At 41.3% G+C, this 22,955-nt stretch overlaps 1 protein-coding gene across 3 annotated transcripts in view; it reads left to right on the top strand.

Moving 5' to 3' along the window:
* The first annotated feature begins 6,575 nt into the window (after positions 1-6,575).
* PHC2 (polyhomeotic homolog 2) overlaps positions 6,576-22,955 on the top strand; it is a 111,459-nt gene continuing 95,079 nt past the window's right edge. For 2 of the 3 annotated variants that reach the window (XM_050746927.1, XM_050746785.1), the window contains exon 1: positions 6,576-6,695. The gene's annotated coding sequence lies outside the window, so the exon portion shown is untranslated. Of the gene's footprint in view, positions 6,696-7,058; positions 7,491-22,955 lie in introns of those variants that run through there. The other variant, XM_050746835.1, reaches the window with a different exon arrangement.

Raw genomic sequence — 22,955 nt, 5'->3', positions numbered from 1 at the left:
AAATAACAATAGTAAGCATTATTTATTGAGCACTTAGTATTCCAAAACTTTGCAGGTATTAAATCATTAATCTTCACATCAAACCAAGGAGCTGAATATTATTATTATTCCCTTTAATAGATAAGATACTGAGGCATAGAAGCATTAAGAAATTCATTCAAGTTCACTGGTCTAGTGAGAAAAACATCAAAAACCTAAGCAGCCGGGCCCGAGTGTCCACACTCAGCCACTGTATCACTGCCTCTCAAGATGTGAGCAGCCTGTCCCAGATTTAGGGAATCAGAATCTCTGGGGGTGGAACCTGAAAATCTGTATTTTAACAAATTTCACAGGTGATTCTGATGCACAGCCAGAATCAGACCTAAAACTGTGCATCTAAAAATCAGCAGTAAGCCCAGAGCCATATGGCCAGAATAAACAAGGTTGTTTCCAGGTTTTTAAAGTTTATCTGATTATGTGAACATAAGGTCTGCGGAATAATGTTGACTGATTATATCCCCCTTGTGAGGGGGGACCTCAAACCCAGATCAATTACAAAGAACCCTCTGAGGACCTTCAAACAGAAAGCCTGCTCAGAGGACCTGCTTATGAGCCGCTTTCCCAAGGGGCTCTGGCTAGCAGGCCCCCGTCCTTGGGAGAGTCAGGACTGACAGTACCTGCCCTAGTTCCTGGACTTTGATCTCCAGTCTGACCTCCTTCTCACCCCTGCTCTGATCTGACAACTCCTGCTGGGTTGACCCCATCTCTGACCCTGGCCTGCCCCAGTTTTCAGGCTCACTGCTCCAGACTGATATCTCACATCATGACAGCTCGAGGCAGGATAATATTTGTATCAGCCAATAATGGAATCAAAATACCATCTCTTCTAATGATGTAGCAGTAAATGGAATATTCACGTCAAAACAACTGTGACTTTGAGAGTGGAATTCAGGTATCTTAAACCAACTCAGCACTGCCACTGAGCATGGGATATAGAAACAGTAAGACATAAATAGCCCTTGGTACTAACTGGAGCAATGCTCTTTCATTCATTGAACAAATGGTTATTGAGGGCTGATTCCACCATGGTTTCTGTATTAGCACTGGGGACAGAAAAGATGAACAAGATGTTGTCTCTGCCCCAAGGAGTTCCATTACACCCAATTTTGCTGTTGCACCCAGAGATGATGTTTCAAGGATTAGGCAACTAATTAGACCAATGAGAAGAATTGCACTTTTAGAGAGGGTGTGTTTCTAACTTTGTCCAAGTCTCCAACGACCCTCAAATACTGGACCAACCTATGGAAGCTCGGGGAAGTTGGTCATGCACCTCAGAACACAAACATCTTTTAAAAACTTAGATCTGTCTACGCACCAAAAGTCCAGGTCCAGAGGGACTGATAACCTTCCTAGTAGTCATCAAAAGGGCTCAGGTCTGGACTTTGACATACCTTGTTTGACATACCCTGTTTGACATACCTTGTTCTGTTCCTGGCTGTATTCTAACTTGATGTGTGATCTTAGACAATTCACATCCACCTTCTGGGCCACAGTTTCTTCAGACCACGTATTTTCTCTCTGCCCAGCTCCTCAAAGAATATTTGATAATTATTTGTTGAGTGAATGAATGACTCCCCAACGTCCCTTCCAGCACTGGTATTGTAAGTCTGTGAGCTGGAGACTTCTTTGGGAAAGAATGGAATTGGCCTAGAAGAAAAAGTCTGGCCCATTCTTGAGGAACCCTTGGTCACAGTTCATTCTGTTCATGTGATCTGCCCCTCATGAACAACCTTCCCTTTCTCTTCATTCCCTCCCTTCATTTTCCATCTCCTCTCCACTCTACCCCAAACATATTATTGTGAGTTATGTCCCCCAAAAGGATATGTTCAAAGGATATTCACAGAGACTAGCCCCCAGTCCCTGTGACTGTGACCTAATCCAGAAATAGGGTCTTTGCAAATGTAATCAAGTTAAGACAAAATCATACTGGATTGGTGTGGGCCCTAATACCATGACTGGTGTCCTTACAAGAAGAGGCAAATTGGGATACAGACACACAGAGAGAACGCCATGTGGCAACAGAGGCAGAGATTGGAGTGACACATCCACAAACCAAGGGGTGCCAAGGATTGCTGGCAGCCACCAGAAACTGGGAGAGAGGCATGGAACAGATTTTCCCCCTGATGCCCCAAGAAGGAACCAACCCTAATGACATCTTGATTTCAGACTTACGGCCTCTTAAACTGTAAGAGATTAAACTTGGGCTGTTTTAAGCCACCCAGTTTGTGGTATTTTGTTAGGGCACCCGCAGCAAATACATCTATCCAACGCCATTATTTGGAAATCACCCTACTGATGCATATTAACAGAGCCCTAAAAAGCTCCAGGGGTCCTGACATTGCTCCAAATGCACACTGAAGATGAGTCATCACTGTGTCTATTGTGGATCTCTGATGCCAAGAAGCCTAACTCTCCCATGGGGAAAGGAGGGAGGCATCCCACATTATTATTTATCAGAAAGGATGCTAGGGGGTGGGAAGGAGGGTCACCAGCTGCTTTTATTCCCACCAGGGACAGCTCAAGAAGAAATGGACTTTTATCACTATAAAAGGATGTCATAGTGACTTATTTTCACTCATTCAGTAAATGTGTATGGAGCACCTACTATGCCTGGTGCTGGTGGGTGACTGGACAGAGTGTATATATGGATGGGGGAAGGGTGCTAAAGAAATATAACACACATTCCCTGGGTCCTATGAGCCAAGCTGGAGTTGGAGGCCTGCATGTAGCATGGTGGGTTATTAGCATGGACTTGGGAATCAGATAGTCCCGGCTTGGATCCTGGCTCAGCCACTGACTGACAGTGTGATCTTCTTGAACATGTTACTTAATCTCTCAGAGGCTTAGGTTTATTTTGAGGATTAAATAAAATGATGTACATAGCACAAGGCCAGGGTAAGTGCTCCATAAATGTTAGTAATTCTCATTAATGTAGAGCAACGATGTTTACCAGAAACAACTCAGGTAAAGAAGAGGGTGATTTTGATGATATATGACCTCTATCCAGTTCAGGCCCTCATCACCTCTTGCCAGACACTATCTGATTGAATGTTCAGAACAACTCTGGGAGGAATTTAGTCTCATTTCACAAATAACAAAACTATGGCTCAGAGATGTGAAATAACTTGGCCAAGTTCACAGAGCAAGGAATGTGGCAGAGCCAGGCCCAAACCAAAGTTCCCAAGCACGTGTCTTCCTGCTCCTGGGCAACATTTATATGACAATCAGAAAGGGGTTGGAGAGCAGCACATCGGAGAGGGCCTAGGGCACTTCACTTAAGGCTGTAGTGGCCTCTATAGAAAGTATGTTGTTTGTACTGGATTTATACACTTATTCTTGTTTAATTAGCAAATACTTCTCTAGCGTATACCATGGGGTGTTCTAAGCAGTTTATGTTAGTAACTCATTTCATCCTAACAACAGTCTATAAAATGGGCACTGTTATTATTTCCATTTTACAGATGTGGAAATTGATATGCAGAGAGGTTAAGCAAGTTTCCTAACATCGCACAGATTGTAGAATAGTGGAAGTAGGATTCAAATCTGGTTCTTTGGTTCCAGAGACAATGCTCTTAACCATGCTCTTCTATTCTGCGGTATCTTTTTGTCAGGGGGGAATAGGTTGGCTGTTGGAGTGTGCACATAGTGGGGAACTGGGGAGGATCAACACCACCACACACACACACACACACACACACACACACCCCACCCTTTGGTGCTATTACTGCAATAAGACCATGAGTCATTTGACCCTCTAGGGTGAATGGCAGGATAGGGGCTGTTTAGCCCTGGGATTCTCTGAGTCAACAACTTCTCATCCCTGGCCCACTTCCTGAAAACTCTTTGCGCCTCAGCTTTGGAAACCTTTTGAGCACAAAGAGCTCATTTCCTGTGGTCAGGAAGGACAGGACGAGTTCCTGATGACAGCTCATCTCCCTCATTAAGGCGCTCATAAAAGTGTTTCAAGGAGCCTGACTTATGGCTCCACTGTTTGTCAAGATCCTCTTCTGCAAGGAGCAACTCCGGTCATTTGGTGCTAGAGATGTGCAAGAGAAACCAGCTCCTTTGAGTGCAGGAATTATTTATGATCCCAAGAAGAGAGAATGTAATTTGGAGAGATAACAAGCCTTCAGCAGCACAACAGGCTGTTTAATATGCCACAAGGGATGGAAGGCAGCTTCAGAATTCCAAAGCTAGCTAGGAAGCCTTGAGAGATTGTGTACATGTGGGTTGTCTGTTCCTAGGAAAGCTCCTGGGATGATAACAGAAATGACAATAGCTATCAATTATGGAGGGTTTATCCCTGGGCCAGGGCCTATATGAAATGTTTATATTATATATGTGTGTATATATATACACAGTAAGTCATTAAATTCTCACAACATTTGTATCCTGTTTTACAAATGAGGAAATTTAAGAGAGTTTAAGTAACTTGCCCAAGGTCGCACAGTCAATGAGTGGCCAAGTCAGGATTTTAACCCACGCAGGTCTGCTTCTATGTTTGTGCTCTTAAGCACCAAACAGTCACGTTTTAGGAGGAAATTGGGTTTTAAAGCAACCCAGGAAGGTGAAATGTACATATATTCAAAATTACCTTTGATAATCCCTTTAAATGCCTATAAACTTTAGTATATTTAGTTTGAGGCATAGAGCCCTGTCCAGTAATCCATAAATATATTAAAGTTAGAGAACCATGGCCAGATGTGGTAGCTCACACCTGTGAATCCCAGAGTTTTGGGGAGCCCAAGCAGGAGGATTGCTTGAGGCCAGAAGTTTGAGACAAGCCTGGGCAACATAACAATTACCCGGGTGTGGGGGTGCATGCCTGTAGTCACAGCTACTCCTCGGGAGGCTGAGACAGGAGGATCACTTGAGCCCAGGAGTTCAATGTTATAGTGAGCTATTATCGCACCATTGTACCCCAGCCTGGATGATAGAGCATAATTTTGTCTCTAAAAAATAAATAAATAAATAAATACAATTAGAATCACTGAGCTAAACAAGTCTGTCTGTACACAGATATTTGTGTTTTTAAACTACTGTGCCTTTAGCTAAACTATCAAATCCCTAGGGTAAAAATGGAAAGACAGGCTGGGCACGGTGGCTCACACCTGTAATCCCAGTACTTTGGGAGGCCGAGGCAGGCGGATCACCTGAGGTCAGAAGTTTGAGACCAGCCTGGCCAACATGGCAAAACCCTGTCTCTACTAAACGTACAAAACTTAGCTGGGTGTGGTGGCAGGTGCCTGTAATCCCAGCTACTCAGGAGGCTAAGTCAGGAGAATAGCTTGAATCCAGGAGGTGGAGGTTGCAGTGAGCCGAGATCGCACCATTGCACTCCAGTCTGGGTGACAAGAGTGAGATCGAACTCAAAATAAATAAATAAAATAAAATTAAAAAAAAGGAAAGACAGAGAATTCTACAGTGCCCCTACCTACTGGTGACTCTATTCTCTTTTACTATGTAGCCTCTGTGACCTTAACACATGTCACTTGTCACAAGGTATATTTGCTGTAGGATTAAGACATAACACCACCATATCTTGAGAGGAGACAAAGTTCTATTAGAGAAGAGGTTCTAAATCCAATCCTAAATTAAATAAATGTGATACAATGAGACTAGCTTTGGGGCCAGATAAACCTGGATTTGAACCTTAAATCTGCTACTTACTAGCTGTATAACCTTGGGCAATTTGCTTAACTTCCCAAAGTCTCGGTTTCTTAATCCGTAGAACGGTCACAGTAATTCCACCATGTTGAGAAGACTGAATTTACAAGTTTTCTAAAGTAATGAGCTTCAGTATAAATAACTGTAACTAAGCATTAGCTCTTAATAGCTGTTCGACCTAAATTATGTCACATGGCCTCTCCGGGCCTCATTTTCTCTCCTTTGTAATACGGGCATAACTGTTCTACCTACTACTCTCAAAGGTCACCGTAAGGAAACAGTAAAACGCTGTACAAATTATTTACAAGGATTTTCTCAACCGCTCAGCACACCTGGAATTGTGAGGAGGTGCTAGGAGACTCCTGCTGGATAAAAAAACTCGCGATTGTCCCGGATCTGAAGTCAAAAATGGTCTTAGATCTCCACTTTTGCCATTTAATGTTGTTGTATGATTTTGGGTGAATGATCTAACCTCTCTGAGCCTCCACTTTCCCTACTATCTAGTGGGGTTGATAGGACAGACATCACATTCGGTGGCAAAGTGCTAAGGCACGTAGTAAGTGCTCAATAAATGTTGGCTGAATCTGGATCTCTCTGGCTGAGACAAATCTCTCCATCCGCGAAGTGGGAAAACTGCGCGCGGTCGCCATGCGGAGCTCAGGTAGAGGAGATGCTCCCGGGGGCACCGGGCTCCAGAGCCTCCCCACTACCCCGCCCACCCGCCCGTTGCCATGGCCACCGGTTCAGGCTGGGAGCACCACTAAGGCGTGTTCCGCCCAATCCCCGCCCTTCCAGGGTGACCATTGGCTGGAGCGGCCACGTGACGCGCGCTGGTATTCTAATATATGGTAATGAAGCCCACGCCCCTCCTCCGCGGGCCGCGTCCGAGTAGCCAGCAGGGTGCGCGGCGCCGAGCCGAGGGGGCGGGCTGAGGGGCGGCCCCCGGGAGAGAGCGGCCAGGTGGAGGAGGAGCGCGGAGGCTACCGCAGGTAACGGGCGGGCGCGTGCGCGCTGGGGCCGGCTTGCGGCTGACGGGCAGCGCGCGGGGGACACCGGCCGCCGCGCTGCCGGCTTAACCCTTTGGGCACCCAGCTGTCACGGTCGGGCCGGAGCGCTCGGCCGGGACGGGCCGCGCGGGGCGGGGGCATTGCCATGGGCACGGACAGACGGGCGGCAGGCGGCCTGACCCCTGGTCCGCGGCGTGGGGCCCGCGCTGGGAGCCCGCTGTCCCAGCCAGCGACCGGTAGAGCGCGGCGCCCCCTGGCCGGTAACCCGCCGCGAGGAGGGCTGCGGGGAGCTCTGAGGCCGAGGCTTGCCGGGGGGCTGCCGGGAACGGGAACGGGCCGAGGTCACGTCACTGGAGCGCTTTCTCCGGGGACCGAACCCCCTGCCGCGGAGAGGCCCGCGCCACGGCAGCCCGTGGCCTTGCGCGGCCTGCGCCTGCTCCGCTCGTCCCGCAGAGTGCGGGGAGACCCGGGGTTCGGGCCTGACCAGGGCGCCCGCTCCCCAGCCGCGGCCTGACAGCCCAGCCGCCGGCACTTTCGGTCCAGAGTCAAGCGTGGCGTGGGGGGTACCAGCAGAGGGAACCGGGGTTGCTGGAACTGGTAGGAGAGAACAGTCCCCTAGAGGAAAAGCGGGCCCCAAGGTTGGAGAAAGAGGGATGCCCTAGAAAGGCGCTGGTCCCTTGTTTTCTGTGCTGGGTGATGACCTGACACCCATGGGAAAAGGTCGGTGCTGGACACCTGGATCGGGTCTGTCATGCACAGAGGAAGCGGCTGTTCTACGTGAGTGTCTAACACATTTCTTATAAGGCGAAGCTTAAATTCATCTTCCTCCCCCAACCCCCTCCTAGGTCTGCTACAGAAGTGTCTTCTTGTAATTATCCCCCCTCCCCCATTTCACTAAGACTGGTGGCAGCTTTAGGCTCACAGTGTAATTTAGCTTTCGCTACAATAGAAATGGTAGGAGGAGAGATGCGCCACTGATATTAAGCTTACCCTGGGAGTTTCTTGGAAGTGTGGGGGAAAAAAATATTTCTGTCACTAGTGGGGATGAAAATCGGCTAATGCGTCCGGGATATCAATAGAGTTTCTTTTATGAGTCTAAACTCGTTCCTTCTAAATCAAAAGAAAACGCGGTTACACATGAAAAGTACCAGGAACCAATTTGATTTTGCAAGTGAAGTGCAAATTGCACTTCCACGTTGCTCTTGATGTCTTTTATCACCCAACAACAAATACTTGGCATATGCCAGGCGCTCTGCTATGTCTTGGGGATGCAAAGATGAATAAGATAATTAGTCCTTGTCCTGAAAGAAGTGGTAGGAGAAACATGAAATTGCTAGTAAAAGTGATTAACAGCATAATAGACGTGAATGCAAAGGACTGTGAAATCACAGAGGAGGGAACAATTAGCTGTCTGAGAGGACCAGGGAAGGCTTTCCAGAGAACACATTTAAACAAGGTGTTGAAGGGTGAATAGGAGTTCACCTTGCAGAGAAAATTGGAAAGGACTGAAAAGGCAGCCAAAGCGGGGGAACAGCAAATGCAGCCACATAAAGAATATGTTATCTCTAGGGAATGGCTTTCTATTGTAACTATGGCGTTTTTCCTTCCTCTGTAATGTAACTTCCTAAAAGTAGCCCGGAATTTCTCATTCCCAGCCCAGTTGTCCAGTGATATTTTTCTTACCGTTTTCTCTGCCATATTTTCCCCTCATCAGTTTTTCTGAGCCTCATCCCTGGTCTTTGTCACTCATGTCTTTCCAAGTAAGAGTCCATCATGTGGAGGTGGAATAGGAGTAGTTTTCAATCGGTCCAAAGGAGAGGGCCTGAAAACTGGGCATAATGTTTGGCACTAGAGGCAGCATCTGAGGAGGGCAAATCTAAACCATACAAAAAGAGAATACACGGCCATAACTAGGGAAGCAATGCTGGATGTCAAATCTGTGAGACCTGGGGAAATAAGTATTACGATCAGAAGCTGGAAGGATCTGGATTAAGAGAGGACTGGAGTGTGAGATGGGTCAGGGCAAGTAGTCCAGGACTGAGACCATGAATCGTGCAAATGCAGCTGAGCCCACTGTTGCATGGTGCCAGCTGTGCACAACAGCGGTGGATCTGCCAGACTGGGCCAGGCCCTCCATAGGCTTTCCAATGCCTCCTCCTTTCTGTTTACCCTCCCTCCTTACTATTATCCTCTTCTCTTCATCCCAGTTTCCACCCATGTCTCACATGTATTGGGCTTCTTTTAATGAGGTCTTAGCTACCAGAGCAGAGAAAATCCCATTCTGCTGTCTTAGTATCTATCTCTAGAACTATAAATAGTTCATTTAACCTCATCAGCCATCAACTAGCCAGCCTATTTTTACTTCCTAATCATTTAGAAGCTGAGCAAGGTTGGGCCCAGAGTAGCAAAGTGGACCTCATCCCCAAAACTCTCCTAATATTTGAATCAGATAAAGGCCTTTTTGCTTTGCTTAGACCAAATTTATTTTTAGAACAGCTTATGGCGAGTTTTTGGCAAATTTTCTGTTTTGAGTTATATTACAGATCAAGTCTAAAGAAGGTGTCACTGGGGTGACATGCTTAATATGCTCTGCTAAGACTGATGATACTGTAGTGCTGGAAAATCATGGGCGGTATTTAAGCAGTCTTCTCAATCAGCATATTTACTGAACACCTGCTTGTGTGCAAATACTGTCCTGTATTTGTGATGTGGAGGAGACAGGAAAATGAGAGGGGTGGTGTAGTATGGGGGTTATTCTCAGCTAAACAAAGATTTGGATCCCAGTTCTACCAGGTACTTGCTACATGACTTTGGCTTCAGTTTCTTCATCTGTAATAATGCCACCTACCCAATATTGTTGTGATGAGTAAATGAAATCACAAATGTATAGCAGCCATTTAGTACCTTTTTGAGATGCTTAATGTGTGGTATTATAGGAGCTGAGAAAAGAAAAAAAAATGGTGATAATTGAAGCCATATAATTAGCTGAGTACACGGGTGGTAACAGCATAGAAATAGAATAGAGGATGAAGGACTGAAACTTGGAGATATATCCCACATTTAGGGAGGGAGGGAGAAGCCATGGAGTTCGTATGGTAGAAAATAAGGAATATCAAAGAAGCAAGACAACCATCTAATTTATTCATCAAACAACTGCATTCTATTCACCACCATTTGTTGTGTACCTGACAGATGCCAAGGCCAGTTAGACATGCTATTAACCATGAGAGTGTAGTATCATAGAAGTCAAGAGAAGAAAAAGTTTTGAGCTGCAGAAATTGGTCTGCAGTATGAAATTGTATAGAAAGAGTGGGAAACATTCATTATATTTAGTAAACAGAAGGTCATTAGTAACTTTTTGAAAATGATAGCTTCACTAGAGTGGCGGGGGTGGCCATGGGGATATTAAAAGCCACATTAGAGAGAACTGTGGCATGAGATGCAGATAAGAAGTGGAGACAGCATGCAGATCACCTTTTGTATGTTTGGCAATGAAAGGAAGAAAAGAAATAGAAAAGTGATTAGCAAAGACAGCACAGTCAAGTGGAAGATTTCATTTTCTCTGTCTGCTTCATTATTTTAGTTGACCTAAAATATTATTATTTTTCTTTCATATCCTTAATAGTAAGTCAGCAGTCCATTTCTTAAACTTATTGCTTTGACAACTACCTGTATGTTTCATTGAACAGTAATAGTACAGCTATCATTTATTGAGTGCTCACTATGTGCTAGGCATTGTGCTAAGCTCTTTGTATACATTCTGTTCATTATCCCATTTAATCTTCCCAGCACCAGATTATAACCACACAACCTCTTGGCAACATGGAAAGACTAAGTAAATTGCCGGAGGTCACACAGCTAATGAGTGGCACAGATGGGATTTGGATCCAGCTCAGACTCTAAAGCTTTCCTGAAGGATCATGCTATACTGTCTCTGAAGTCAGGGCCAGCTTTGTGGGTATGCAACCTGTGCAGTCTCCCAGGGCCCTATGTTTAGAGGGGCCCAGGCTTGGTTTAATACTCTCTTGTTGCTGTCTTGGAATTCTTGATAATTTTTAACAATGGGGTTCTACATTTTCATTTTGCACCAGGCCCCACAAATTAGGTATCCAGTTCTGCCTGAAGGTATCTGTACTACCTCCTGAAGGTAGGAAAGCATTTTGCGCTGTGGCCTTTGTTTTGGGTAGGTGGCCTAAGTCCTTGCTGTGTCATGCTGCACAATCACATTTTCCTATGGTCCCTTCATTTTGAACTCCATGAGTCTGCTGGTGTGAAGGGCAAAAGGAAATGCCCAGTCAATATGAAGAGAATAGAGAATAAAGAGGCAAGGAATTGCTTACTTAGAATGACTTCTGGAAACTCATCCACCATGTTGTGAGGGTATTACTAGAGAGAGTTATAGTCCTGATGCTATTGTTACTCCCAGTTTAAATACAACACAAGTTCATTTCTATTCCTTTTTTAGTTAGATATACCCATTTGTTCATGGGAAGATATGGAGACCATTTTTCAACCTACTGAAACAGAAATTGGAGTGGAACAGGTACACTACGACTTGTCTGCCCTCATCTGGTGCCTTTTTAATCAGGTTGATGCTACCCTTTGACCCTCAAACCATGGACCCCTCCAGCAGCTTTGAACCCCACTGGTTGCCACCATTGTCTGGAATGCTTCTGTTCTCTCTTGCCTTTGTTGCCTGCTCTGTTCCTTCATCTACCCACATGAATCAAGAAAAACAGAAACTTCTATTTTCTCTCATTTTTGGCTTTACGGTCACTACTTGGAACTGACAACCAATTAGTTTTTTCTGGGTTTCATGGTTATGGTTCTCTCAGAAACAGTTTTTACTCATCCTCTTGTTCCTCTCACTTCTGGTCTCTCTGAGTAATGATTTGACCAAGTCCTGACATCACTTGACACTTACCACTTGACCAAGTCCTATGCCAACCAACCTGGATTCCTTTGTGGGGGAAATCAGACAAGACTGAGATTGTATTGCCTCCTCCCATTACCTGTCTCATCCCCGTTCAGAGTGTTTGTTCTCATTTTCTATGCCCAACATGGATCAGGTAAGCCTAAGAATACGTGAGAAGAAAAATATGAAGAGATGTCCAATATAACCTGCAGTATACACATGAAACACAGTTTACATGACTGGGCTGGGTCTTCTCCATAGTCTCCTAGTTATGCTGTAGCATGGTCTCCATAAGGCACTGTAGTAGTTATCCATTGCTGTATAACAAATTACCCCAACATTTACCAGCTTAAAACAAAATTTTCTACTTATCTTTTAAGACTCATTTCAAGCATTACCTCTCAGAAGGCATTTCCCAGCTTGCTTTTTAAGAATTAGTAATCTCCTCTTTGATATTTCTTCATACGTTAGCATCTCATTATAGCATTTACCACATTGTTATAATTGCTAAGGACCATGTCTTTTTCATACCCTTAACTTAAGCTCCTAAAACTATTTCTTGAACATCATAGATGCTCAGTAAATGGTTGTTAAAAGAGCTTAAGAATAACTCATACCTTTATCGGCTTTCACTCTATTCTTTATAAAACGTAGGTATATTGCAAAGTATCTAGCCTTGTTTCCTGTGATAGGCTCATATATCATTGTTGTTGAAGTTTAAATGTATATGTCCAAGACTGCTTGACCTGCCAACTTATGTACTCCAGTGAAGGCTTCTTGAACTTATCTTTATCTATAGGTCTCTGTGCCATTCCTAGTCTGAAACCAATTCTGGCCTTTATAGGAAATTATACAGTGAGCACCCCTAGTCCAGAGATACTTGGTTCAATAACAAAGTCAACATGTGTTCACTATTCAGATATGTGACTCTCAATTTTATGAGGGTACATCTGTGTCTGGCTTATTCACTGCTCTTTTCCCAACACCATGCCCTAGTAGTTGCACAGTAAATACTTAGTGAATGAATTAATGAAACTCAGTTCTTGATAACTCACGTCCCATGCCTGTTATCCAGGTCCTGACCTCTGATCACCCAGAATCTTAGGCCTGATTCATCATTTCATGTGACCCAGACTTTTTGTTTTGGTCCTTGACTTTTATCTTCCAGGACCTTACTATAGCTGGATAAGAATCTGACCCTTTGCTTACTCAGAACTAAAGTATCTCTTTGTTTCTTGACCGTCCTAACTAATAATATAGGCCAGATGCCCTTAGAAAAATATTATTTTCTCTACCTGAAGCCAGAAACATTCAGAATACATATTAAATGTATTTAAAAATATTTAAACTGAAGATAATTACATTCAAATTTCTAAAGAAAGTAAACAGGCCCTTTAAGAAACAAGTTTTGGGCAGAGACCAGCGTCTAAAATTTTGTGAGTCTATTAGAATGATTAACTTGTAAGCTTCAGCAAATCAATGCAAATTAATTTTTATACCAACCAGTGAATCAAAGGAGGGGAGGGAAATGAGTGAGTGTGTAAATATGGTTGCCAGGGAAACTTTTCCTGACAGAAGAGAGAACCTCTCAGGAATTTATACAGGCCCACAGAAGCAATGTAACCTGATCTTTCTCTGTTCTCTTTCTGATGGGGGAAGAAAAGATGTAGAAACCATGGGTACAGATAAAGGTGGCTTTTCAAGAGATTTGAGGAGTAAGTTCTCCAGGACAAATGATGACTATTATAAGGCACCCATTCCTTCTAAGGAACCATCTGGAAATAAATCTATCTCTAAAATAGTATTAATGAATCAATCTCTATAATAGTATTAATTTACTCAATAAATATTTATTAAGCACTTTTTTTTTTTTTTTTTTTTGAGACGGAGTCTCGTTCTGTCCACCAGGCTGGAATGCAATGGTGCGGTCTCAGCTCACTGCAACCCCCCGCCTCTCGGGTTCAAGCAATTCTCCTGCCTCAGCCTCCCGAGTAGCTGGGACTGCAGGTGTGCGCCACCACGCCCGGCTAATTTTTGTATTTTTAGTAGAGACGGGGTTTCACCACATTGGCCAGGCTTGTCTTGAACTCCTGACCTCGTGATCCACCCTCTTCGGCCTCCCAAAGTGCTGGGATTACGGGCGTCAGCCGCCGTGCCCAGCCTTATTCAGCACTTTCTAAATAAAATATATATATTTCCTTTGCCCAGAAGGAAATATAATTATAAGCAGTTGATAATTTGAAAGTACTGCATTATACCTAGTTCTTTAACTTTTGCCCCAAATTAATTTTTTTAGTATAGGGTAATGTGAACTTAACTAAATATTTAATGCTTTTTCTAGAAATAAAATTCTGTTTCTGTACAAAAAGCTTAACACAAGTGTATCTTGTGTTATTTCTATTCTTTGGTTGCTGCTCCTGAGAAAAACCTAATTCATTGGTCTATAAAGCCATACCCCAAGGTAGATGTTCATCTACTGACAGTGTCATCTTAATTTTAGATACAGTACCAGTGAAGGACACATCCATCTCCTTGATGGCTAAAATCATGAGATCCTTCTTATTTTAGCTGTACGGGACGGATGGTTTCAGGTCTTAAAATCTTGGCTGTAAAATGCGTTTGGATTGAAATATAGAACACTGTCCCATATCTGAAGCCTACCATTCAGTGTCTCCATTCCTTCTCTTCCCACTTTTATTTTGTTTTCAGTTACAAATAAGGCTTGCATTTGTTTGAAAAAATATATAATTTTTAAGTCCTTTAATACTTTAATGTGCTAGAGTTATGTTCCAAGCACAGTATCTTCCATTGGCCTGCAGAGAGGCAGTCGGAGGTAAAGGTTCACTGCAGGGACACTAGAGCCATGATGCTGGGGTTCCAGCCTTGCCTCTTAGCCACTCATGAGCTGTGAACTTCCCAGCCTCCTTCCATCTGTTCTCTCTCTGCTTCAGTCTTCTTGGGTATAGTGGAGGAGAATCACAGTCCCTACCTCCAAGAATTACAGATTTAAACAGGTTAATACATGTGAGGTACATAATAAGAATTGTGTAAGTTTTACCTTTCATTATTTCCTATGGCCTCCTAGATAGAGTTGATCCCATTGAAGGAAGAGAAAGTTGAGATGTATAAAGGTATAATAACTTTCCTAGGGTATACAGTAAGTTTAGATTCAGACTATTCTCATTCTTAAGTTAGCACAGAAGTTTTCCATTCCACTTAGTAAGAGAGAGAGAAAATGAGAATTAGAATAACAGGGCAGAACTTGGCTTTTAGGGCATTTTGAAATAGAGGTTACTTCACATAAGATGGTGACACTAAAGCACGTGAAAATGAAATTGCTTTATCCAAGGCAGAGTGTTAGAAATGGTTTGGAATAATATAAATAGGGAATGTAATACTGGGTCAGGCCCATCGTATAACCAGCCCAAAATTTCGTTTCTGATCGTGATAACAGAGCTCAATTGGAGGGCGTATTGTAGCTGCTAGCCATGACAAAATCTTCTGATTACAGGGATGGACTTGCCGATCCCTGTCTTTTAATATCCTGCTGCCTTTGTTTACCTGAGTATTTAAGCTTTATTTCTATTTTTGGCTTCTACAATCTTATTTATTTTTTCAACAAACATTTAATAAGCTTCTATACCCCACTCTAGCATCTGGGGATGCAAAGATGAGTAGAACCCAGGCATGGTACTACAGAGGTTTCTAAAGAAAGAAAGACATGGAAACATTAATTATGGTATTGTGCTTAGTACCATAATAGAAGTATGGACCCTGCTTAGAAATGTTAGGAAAAGTTTTCTGGAGAAAGTGACATTTGAAGGGTAAGAGGGAGCTTCTCAGCCAGACAGGAAGCAGTGTGTGCAAAGGTGGGGGTGTCTTTGCTTGAGAGAGCACATATGGGAGACCTCCAAACAACCTTCCAAGACCACAGCAGAACATATGAGGAGGGTTGTCGCAGAAACAAGTCTGAAAAGTAGGCTGGCATCAGATCACAAAAGGCTTGGTTTACCAGGCTGAGGAATTTGGACTTTATAGTGGCGACCAAAGGGAGCTGTTAAAGCCCTTAGGAGTAACGTGATCAAATCTGCCTTTTAGAAAGAACACATCAGCAATGTGAAGGTTGGTTTGGACAGGAGTGAGACCAGAGACGGAATCATGCAGCTAGCAAAGAACCTTTAATGAGCCTTCTCGTCTACTGCCAGTATGTTTACTCTTGAATATATATGTCTGTTCATTCAACCCCGGTTTGTTAATGGCATATGAGATACTGGACTTGCTGCTGGAAATACTGAGAAACAACATACTACCAATGTCTTGAAGTTGCTTGCAGTGTTTTATTTGTCCTAAACACAAACTTTCTTGAGTTTTCAGCTTCTCTTTTCTATCCTCTACTTCATCTCAGTCCCGGGACTGGGGTTCTGGTATGTTGAAGTAAGCTCATTTGGGTTTATCCTCATGACATCACCCATAACTCCTTCCTTTCAGCCCTCATATTTCCAGAGTGCAAAGTTCTAATCATTTAATAAGTTCCTGTAGATAATGCATCTATTACATCCCTTTATTTAGACTTCTGCTATTTAAATTCTTATTTTTTTCTTATTTCCCCCATCCTCAAGTACTATATGTTAGCCGTCTTAGTCACACACTTTGCCCTACTGCCTGTCCTTTACTAGCTTACAAAGTCCCGTCTTTATTCCTCTTTTCCTGTTTCCCCAAGTATATGCATACCAGAATTGCAGACTACATTATTTTCTTTGCTTTTCCCATGTGGGTGCCTTTCCCCCATGAGATCACAGTCCCTAGAGGAATAGCTCCTGACAATAAAGAAACTGAAGATGAGGCAATATTTCTCCTGAAATAGAAGAGAAGATGGAGTTGTAATAGAAACACTAGTGTTTATTACATAATAATTGGAATTACAACTTATTGAGTGCTCGTATATAATTGTCAAGCAAGAGCATTACATGAATTCTTATTTAATCCTCACAGCCACTCTGAGGTAAGTACTCATGTTATTTCCATTTTACAGATGAAGAAACAGGCTCAAAGAGGTGAAAATAGTTTGGGCACGTTGGCTTACACCTCTAATCGCAGCATGTTGGGAGGCCGAGGCAGGAGGATTACTTGAGCTCAAGAGTTCGAGACTAACCTGGGCAACATGGCAAGACCTCGTCTCTAAAAAAAATTTTTTAAATAAGCCAGATGTGGTAGCATGCACCTGTAGTCTCAGCTACTCAGGAGGCTGAGGTGGGAGGATCACTTGAGCCCAAGAAGTCAAGGTTGCAGTGAGCTGTGATCGTGCCACCACACTCCAGCCTGGGTACAAAAAGGAAAGAAAAAAGGGGGAAAAAGAAGAGGTGAAATAACTTGTCCAAGTTCAAATCATGAATACATTAGCCAGATTTTGAACTGAGGACTGACTCTAGAACTGAAGTTCTTCATTACTGTGTAATGTAGGGTAAACATGCAGGCTTTGAGTTCAAGTACCTATGGTCATTAAGAGTGAGCTGATTTTTTTCAATCTTCCTTTAGTTATCACCAAATCTAGTTTATGTTTATCTTCTTGATTCTTACTAGTGATCTTAATAAGCTGTTTTATTTGAATCACAAGAAGGTCCAGACATGTTTCCCTCCCCCAAAGTTTGTGATCAGTGTCATAATTATATAGATTTGAGTTTGTATGTTAGCACTATTGTGGTGTTATAGTTCATTGTAGATACTATGCTTACAGTTTTGGGACCTACCTCTAGGTGAATGGATTGTGCCTTGAAACATGGTTGCATAACATGTTTGTTGTAGAGAGAGCTAAATATCCTTTAAAAATAAATGTTGTTTATGTAATAATTTGCACACCACATCAGCCTTCCCTAGTGATAAGTAGTAGACTGAATAATGACCACCCAAGTATATTAATTCCTTATCCCCAGAACTTGTAAATATTACCTTATAAGGAAAAGGGGTATTTGCAGATGTGATTAAATTAAGGATCTTGACATGGAGGGGTTATATCTGGGTGGGCCCTAAATACAATCACAAGTGTCATTATAAGAGAGAGGCAGAGGGAGACACAGACAAGTGGGAGGCAATGTAAATGCAGAGGCAAAGATTAGAGTGATATGGTCACAAGCAGAGAGCCAGCAGTAACCAGAACCTGGAAGATTCAACAAATAGATTCTTCCCTAGAACCTCCAGAGGGAGCACAGCCTGCTGACCCCTTGATTTCTAACCAGTAAAGCTAATATTGAACTTCAGGCCTCCAAAACTGTGAGAGAGTAAGTTTCTGTTGTTTCTGTTATTTTAAGCCACTAAGTTTGTCATTGTTTTTATGGCAGCAATAGGGGACTAAACAATGAGGGTAGTCACTTATACTGCCTAGCTCGTTTTGAGAGAAAATATTATGACTTAATAAAGATAACAACCAACTAATATAACATGTATAATAATAATTTCAGCAAACATACAGCAAGTATGTAGTCTTTACTATGTTCCAGGCAGTGGTGTAAGCATTTGAAATGAATTTACTCATTTATTCTTCATAGCAACTCCCATAATGGGAGTTCTGTTTTAAATGGGAAGGGCACAGAGAAGTTAGGTAACTTGGCCAAAGTGATGCAATTGGTAAATGGTGGGGCCAGGACCTGAACCAAGGCAGACAGTTTGATTTCAAAAGTCCATGCTATTAAACGCTATGCTATATAGGGCTTCACACTGGGCAAGCATTCCACAAAGGACAATGTGACAATGTCTAAAGTCTTTTCAATCTTCTAGTCTGTTCTTCATGTTTTCTGCTGTGTTCATTGTTTTTATCCTTTTCCATTAGTTAGCCTTTATCTTTAGTATTTTTTCTCTTCTAAATATCCTTGTGTAGTTTTGGTATCAGGGTAATTCTGGGCTCATGAAATGAGTAGGTAGGAGTTTCTTTTTCTGTTTTCTAGAAGAGTTTATTAGTATTGGCATTATTTCTTTTTTCGAATATTTAATGGAATTCACCAATAAAGCCGTCTATGCCTGGAGTTATCTTTGTAAACAGATTTTAAACCAAGAATTCAGGTACTTTAGTAGCTATAGGGCTATTTAGGTTATCTATTTCTTCTTGAGTGAGCTCTGATAATTTGTGTCTTGAAGAATTTATCCATTTCACCTAAGTTGTTTAAGTTGTTGGTATAAAGTAGTTCATAATATTGCTTCATTATCCTTTTAATGTCTGTAAGATTTCTTTCATTCCTGTGACTGGTGATTTGTGTCCTCTTTCTCTCTCTCTCTCACTCTCTTTCTCTCTCTTGCTCTTGCTCCTTTTTCTGATCAATCTGGCTGGAGGTTTTTCAATTGTATTGATCTTTTCAAAGAGTCAGCTTTTCGTATCATCGATTTTTCTCTGTAGTTTTTCTGTGTTCTACTGCATTGTTTTCCACTCTTTATTATTTCCTTCCTTTGCATTTTATTTACTCTTCTTTCTCTAACAAAATAGAAGCAGAGGTTAATGATTTGAGACCTCTCTTCTTTTCTAACACTAGTGTTTTCATGCTATAAAATTTCCTTTAAGTACTACTTCACCTATATCCTACAGATTTTGATATGTAATGTTTTTGTTTCCACTAGGTTTAAAATATTTTCTAATTTTCTTTAGGATTTCTTCTTTGAACCATGAGTTATTTTGAAGTGCATTGTTTGGTTTTCAAATATTAGAGATTTTCCTAATGGCTTTCTGTTACTGCTTTCAAGTATAATTCTGTTATGCTTAGAGAATATGCTTTATATGATTTCAGTTCTCTTAAATTTATTGAGACTTATTTTATGGCCCAGAATGTATATTCTGTTGTTATTAGGTGGAATGTTCTATATATCTAAATTAAGTTTATAGTGTTGTTCAAGTCTTTTATATCTGTATTAATTTTTACATCTACTTGTGTCATCAATTACTAAGAGAGGAGCATTGAAATCTCCAACTATAATGGTAAACTTGTGTTTTCCTCCTTTTGGTGCTGTCAGTTCTTACTTTATGTATTTTGAACTCTGTTACTAGGTACATGCACATTTAGGATCGTATGTCCTCTTGATGAACTGCCCCTTTATCATTATAAGATTACCTTCTTTTTTCTGGCAATATTCCTTCTTCTGCAGTCTATTTCATCTGATATTGATATAATAACTGCAGCTTTCTTATGGTTATTGTTTGCATGATGTATCTTTTCCACCATTTTACTTTTAGCCTATATATGTCTTTATTTTTAAAGTATGTTTCTGTAGAAAGCATATCTTTGGTTTTTAATCCAATATGAAAATTTCTGCTTTTTAATTGGGATGTTTAAACAATTTACATTTATTATAATTATTGGGATAGCTGGCCTTGAATTGACATTCTTGCTATTTGTTTTCTATCTGTCCTATTTGTTCTTTGTTCCTTTTTTTCTCTTTTTTTTTTTTTTTTGCCTCATTTAGGATTATTTGAGTTACTTATTTTTGATCCCATATTGTCCTCATTATTGCATTATTGCATATGTGTCTTTGTTTTGTCTTTTCTTAGTACTTGTCCTCCTGTTTATAACTTATGTCTTCAACTTATCCCTGTCTATCTCGAAATAATATATATCACTTTACATATAGTGGAAAAACATTAAAGCCATATACTTCCATTTTTCCCTTCCGGCCCTTTGAGTTATTGTCATGTATTTTATTTAACATATTTTATTATTACTTTAAGTAGTCAATTATCTTTTAAAGATACTTAAAAATGAGGAAATATGACCTTTATATTTACTCACCTATTTATTGTTTCAGATGTCCTTTTTATTCATTTGTGTTTCTGTTATCAATTTCTTTAGACTAAATAACTTTCTTTAATATTTTTGGTAGTGCAGTTATACTGGAATTAATTATTTCAGTGTTTATCTGTCTGAAAAGTTCTATTTTACCTTTATTTTGAGAGATATTTTTACTAGGTAAAGAATTCTAGGTTAATAGTTTCTTCCAGGACTTTAAAGATGTCTATCCATTGCCTACTGGCTTGCATAGTTTATGAGAAGAAATCTGCTGTAATTCTTTTTTTTTGAGACGGAGTCTCACACTGTCACCCAGGCTAGAGTGCAGTGGTGCGATCTTGGCTCACTGCAACCTCTGCCTCCAGGGTTCACGCCATTCTCCTGCCTCAGTCTCCCAAGTAGCTGGGACTACAGGTGCCCGCCACCACGCCTGGCTAATTTATTTATTTATTTATTTATTTTTGTATTTTTAGTAGAGATGGGGTTTCACCGTGTTAGCCATGATGGTTTTGATCTCCTGACCTCGTGATCTGTCTGCCTCAGCCTCCCAAAGTGCTGGGATTACAGGCGTGAGCCACTGTGCCTGGCCAGAAATCTGCTGTAATTCTTATCTATGTTACTCTAATGTCTTTTTTTCTCTGGTTACTTTTAAGGTTTTCTTTTTATCACTTCAGCAGTTTTATTATGATGTTCCTTGGAGTCACTTTCTGTATATTATGCTTGGATTTATGGATTTCATCGAATTTGGAAAACTTTTAGCTATGGTTTCTTTAAATATTTTTTTTATGTTCCCTTCCTCCCCACGTCTCTTTTCCTTCTGGAGCTCCAATTTCATGAATATTAGATTGCTTGATATTGTCCCACAGGTCACTGATGCTCTGTTCATTTGTGTTCAGTCTCCTGTGTCTCTGTGCCTCATTTTGGATAGTTTCTAATTCTGTATCTTCAAGTTCACTGATCTTTACTTCTGAAGTTTACAATCTGTTGTTAATCTCATCCAGTCTATTTTTGGTTTCAGATGTTGTATTCTTAGTCTCTGAAAGTTTAATTTATGTCTTTTTTACACTTTCCCTCCCTCTTGTCCTCATGTTCATGTTTTCCTCCACTTCTTGAACATGTGGAACATATTTAGTAAAAGTGTTTTAATATACTTGTTTGCTAGTTCTTTCATCCATGTCATTTCTGAGTACGTTTTTACTTATTTATTTTTTCTTCTGGCTTAAAGTCTGATCTTCCCATTTCTTTGCATGCCCAATTTTTTATTGGGGACTAGGTATTGTTAATTTTATATTCTTGATTACTAAATTTCATTATATTTCTTTAATTAGTTTTGGCTTTTATTTTGGATGCAGTTATGTTACCTAGGATTACTTCGATCCTTTCAAAGACTGCTTCTAAGCTTTATTATGGTGGGTCCAGAGCAGCCATTGCTCTAGAACCAATTTAGACCTCACTACTTTGGCAATATCCTTCTGGGGGTTGTATCTAATTCCTTGTCTATTACAAGGTCTTTCTACTCTGATAGATGTGAACACAAACTATTTACAGCCCTGTAAGAACTCTGGGAATGGTTCTGCCTGCTCCTTTCCAGTAGTCTTGAGTGGGTTCCTCTCATGCATGTGCAGACCAGTACTTAGTCAAAGACTCTAGGGAAGCCTGTCGGTAGAACTCCAGAGTGTTCTCTCTCTCTATCTCCAGTTCTCTGTCCCACAAATTCTAGTCACTTTGCCCTCCTGGATGTCTAATCTCAGTCACCTCGACTCAGTGAGATCTAGTCCCCCTCCCTGTAGTGCATCCAGGAACTGCCTGTAGGCAGTAAACTGGTACACTCATAGGACTCACTTTGTTTGTGTCCCTTTTCTTAGAGATCACAGGCCTGTGCTGCCTGTCAGCCAATGTCTGAAAACCATTTCTTTCTATATTTTGTCCAATTTTTTTAGTTGCTTAAGGCAGGACAGTAAATCTGGTCCCTGTTTTTTTAACTTCTAAATAGAAGTCTCAAACTTATTTTTTAGGGAACGTACATGTTGACTGCTAGTAGATTCCTTTCTTTAAAGAAATTCTGTCATTTAAAATATGGCTTGTGAATAGTTAAAAAGTAGATCTGCATTTAAAATAACAAAATTCTACATGATAAATTAAAATAGGATTTAGGAGATTTAGATCTTCCCCCACCTTGCTATCTAGCATATGATTAGAGAGTAATTCATTGCTATTAGAATGACAGAGGTTTGAAAAAGAATTTCAAAATAAGGCTAAGGCAGACCAGACTGTGATTGACTGCAGATCCATGGTTGTACAGAGCTGTAACCAGTTACTGAGTCTTGGCTGTAAACCCTTTAACTGCCCTACTGTCTATTTAAATTCTTTGTCAGTGGGCTTCAGTGTTTAAATGTTTACTTTGATAAACATCCCAACATTCAAACAAGGAGTAAAACATTCAGAACCATTGAGATAAAGATCAAAACAATAGTGAGAACATCTGACAAATGCTAACTTTGTAAACTGTAGAAGCCTCCACTAACTACAGACTGTATGACCCCAGAATTAGGACTTTTCTCCCTG

This window comes from Macaca thibetana, chromosome 1 (assembly GCF_024542745.1).
Source record: "Macaca thibetana thibetana isolate TM-01 chromosome 1, ASM2454274v1, whole genome shotgun sequence".
NCBI classification, from domain to species: domain Eukaryota; kingdom Metazoa; phylum Chordata; class Mammalia; order Primates; family Cercopithecidae; genus Macaca; species Macaca thibetana.
The sequence above is the reverse complement of the archived record's forward strand: the minus strand, read 5'-3'. Positions and strand labels throughout refer to the sequence as shown.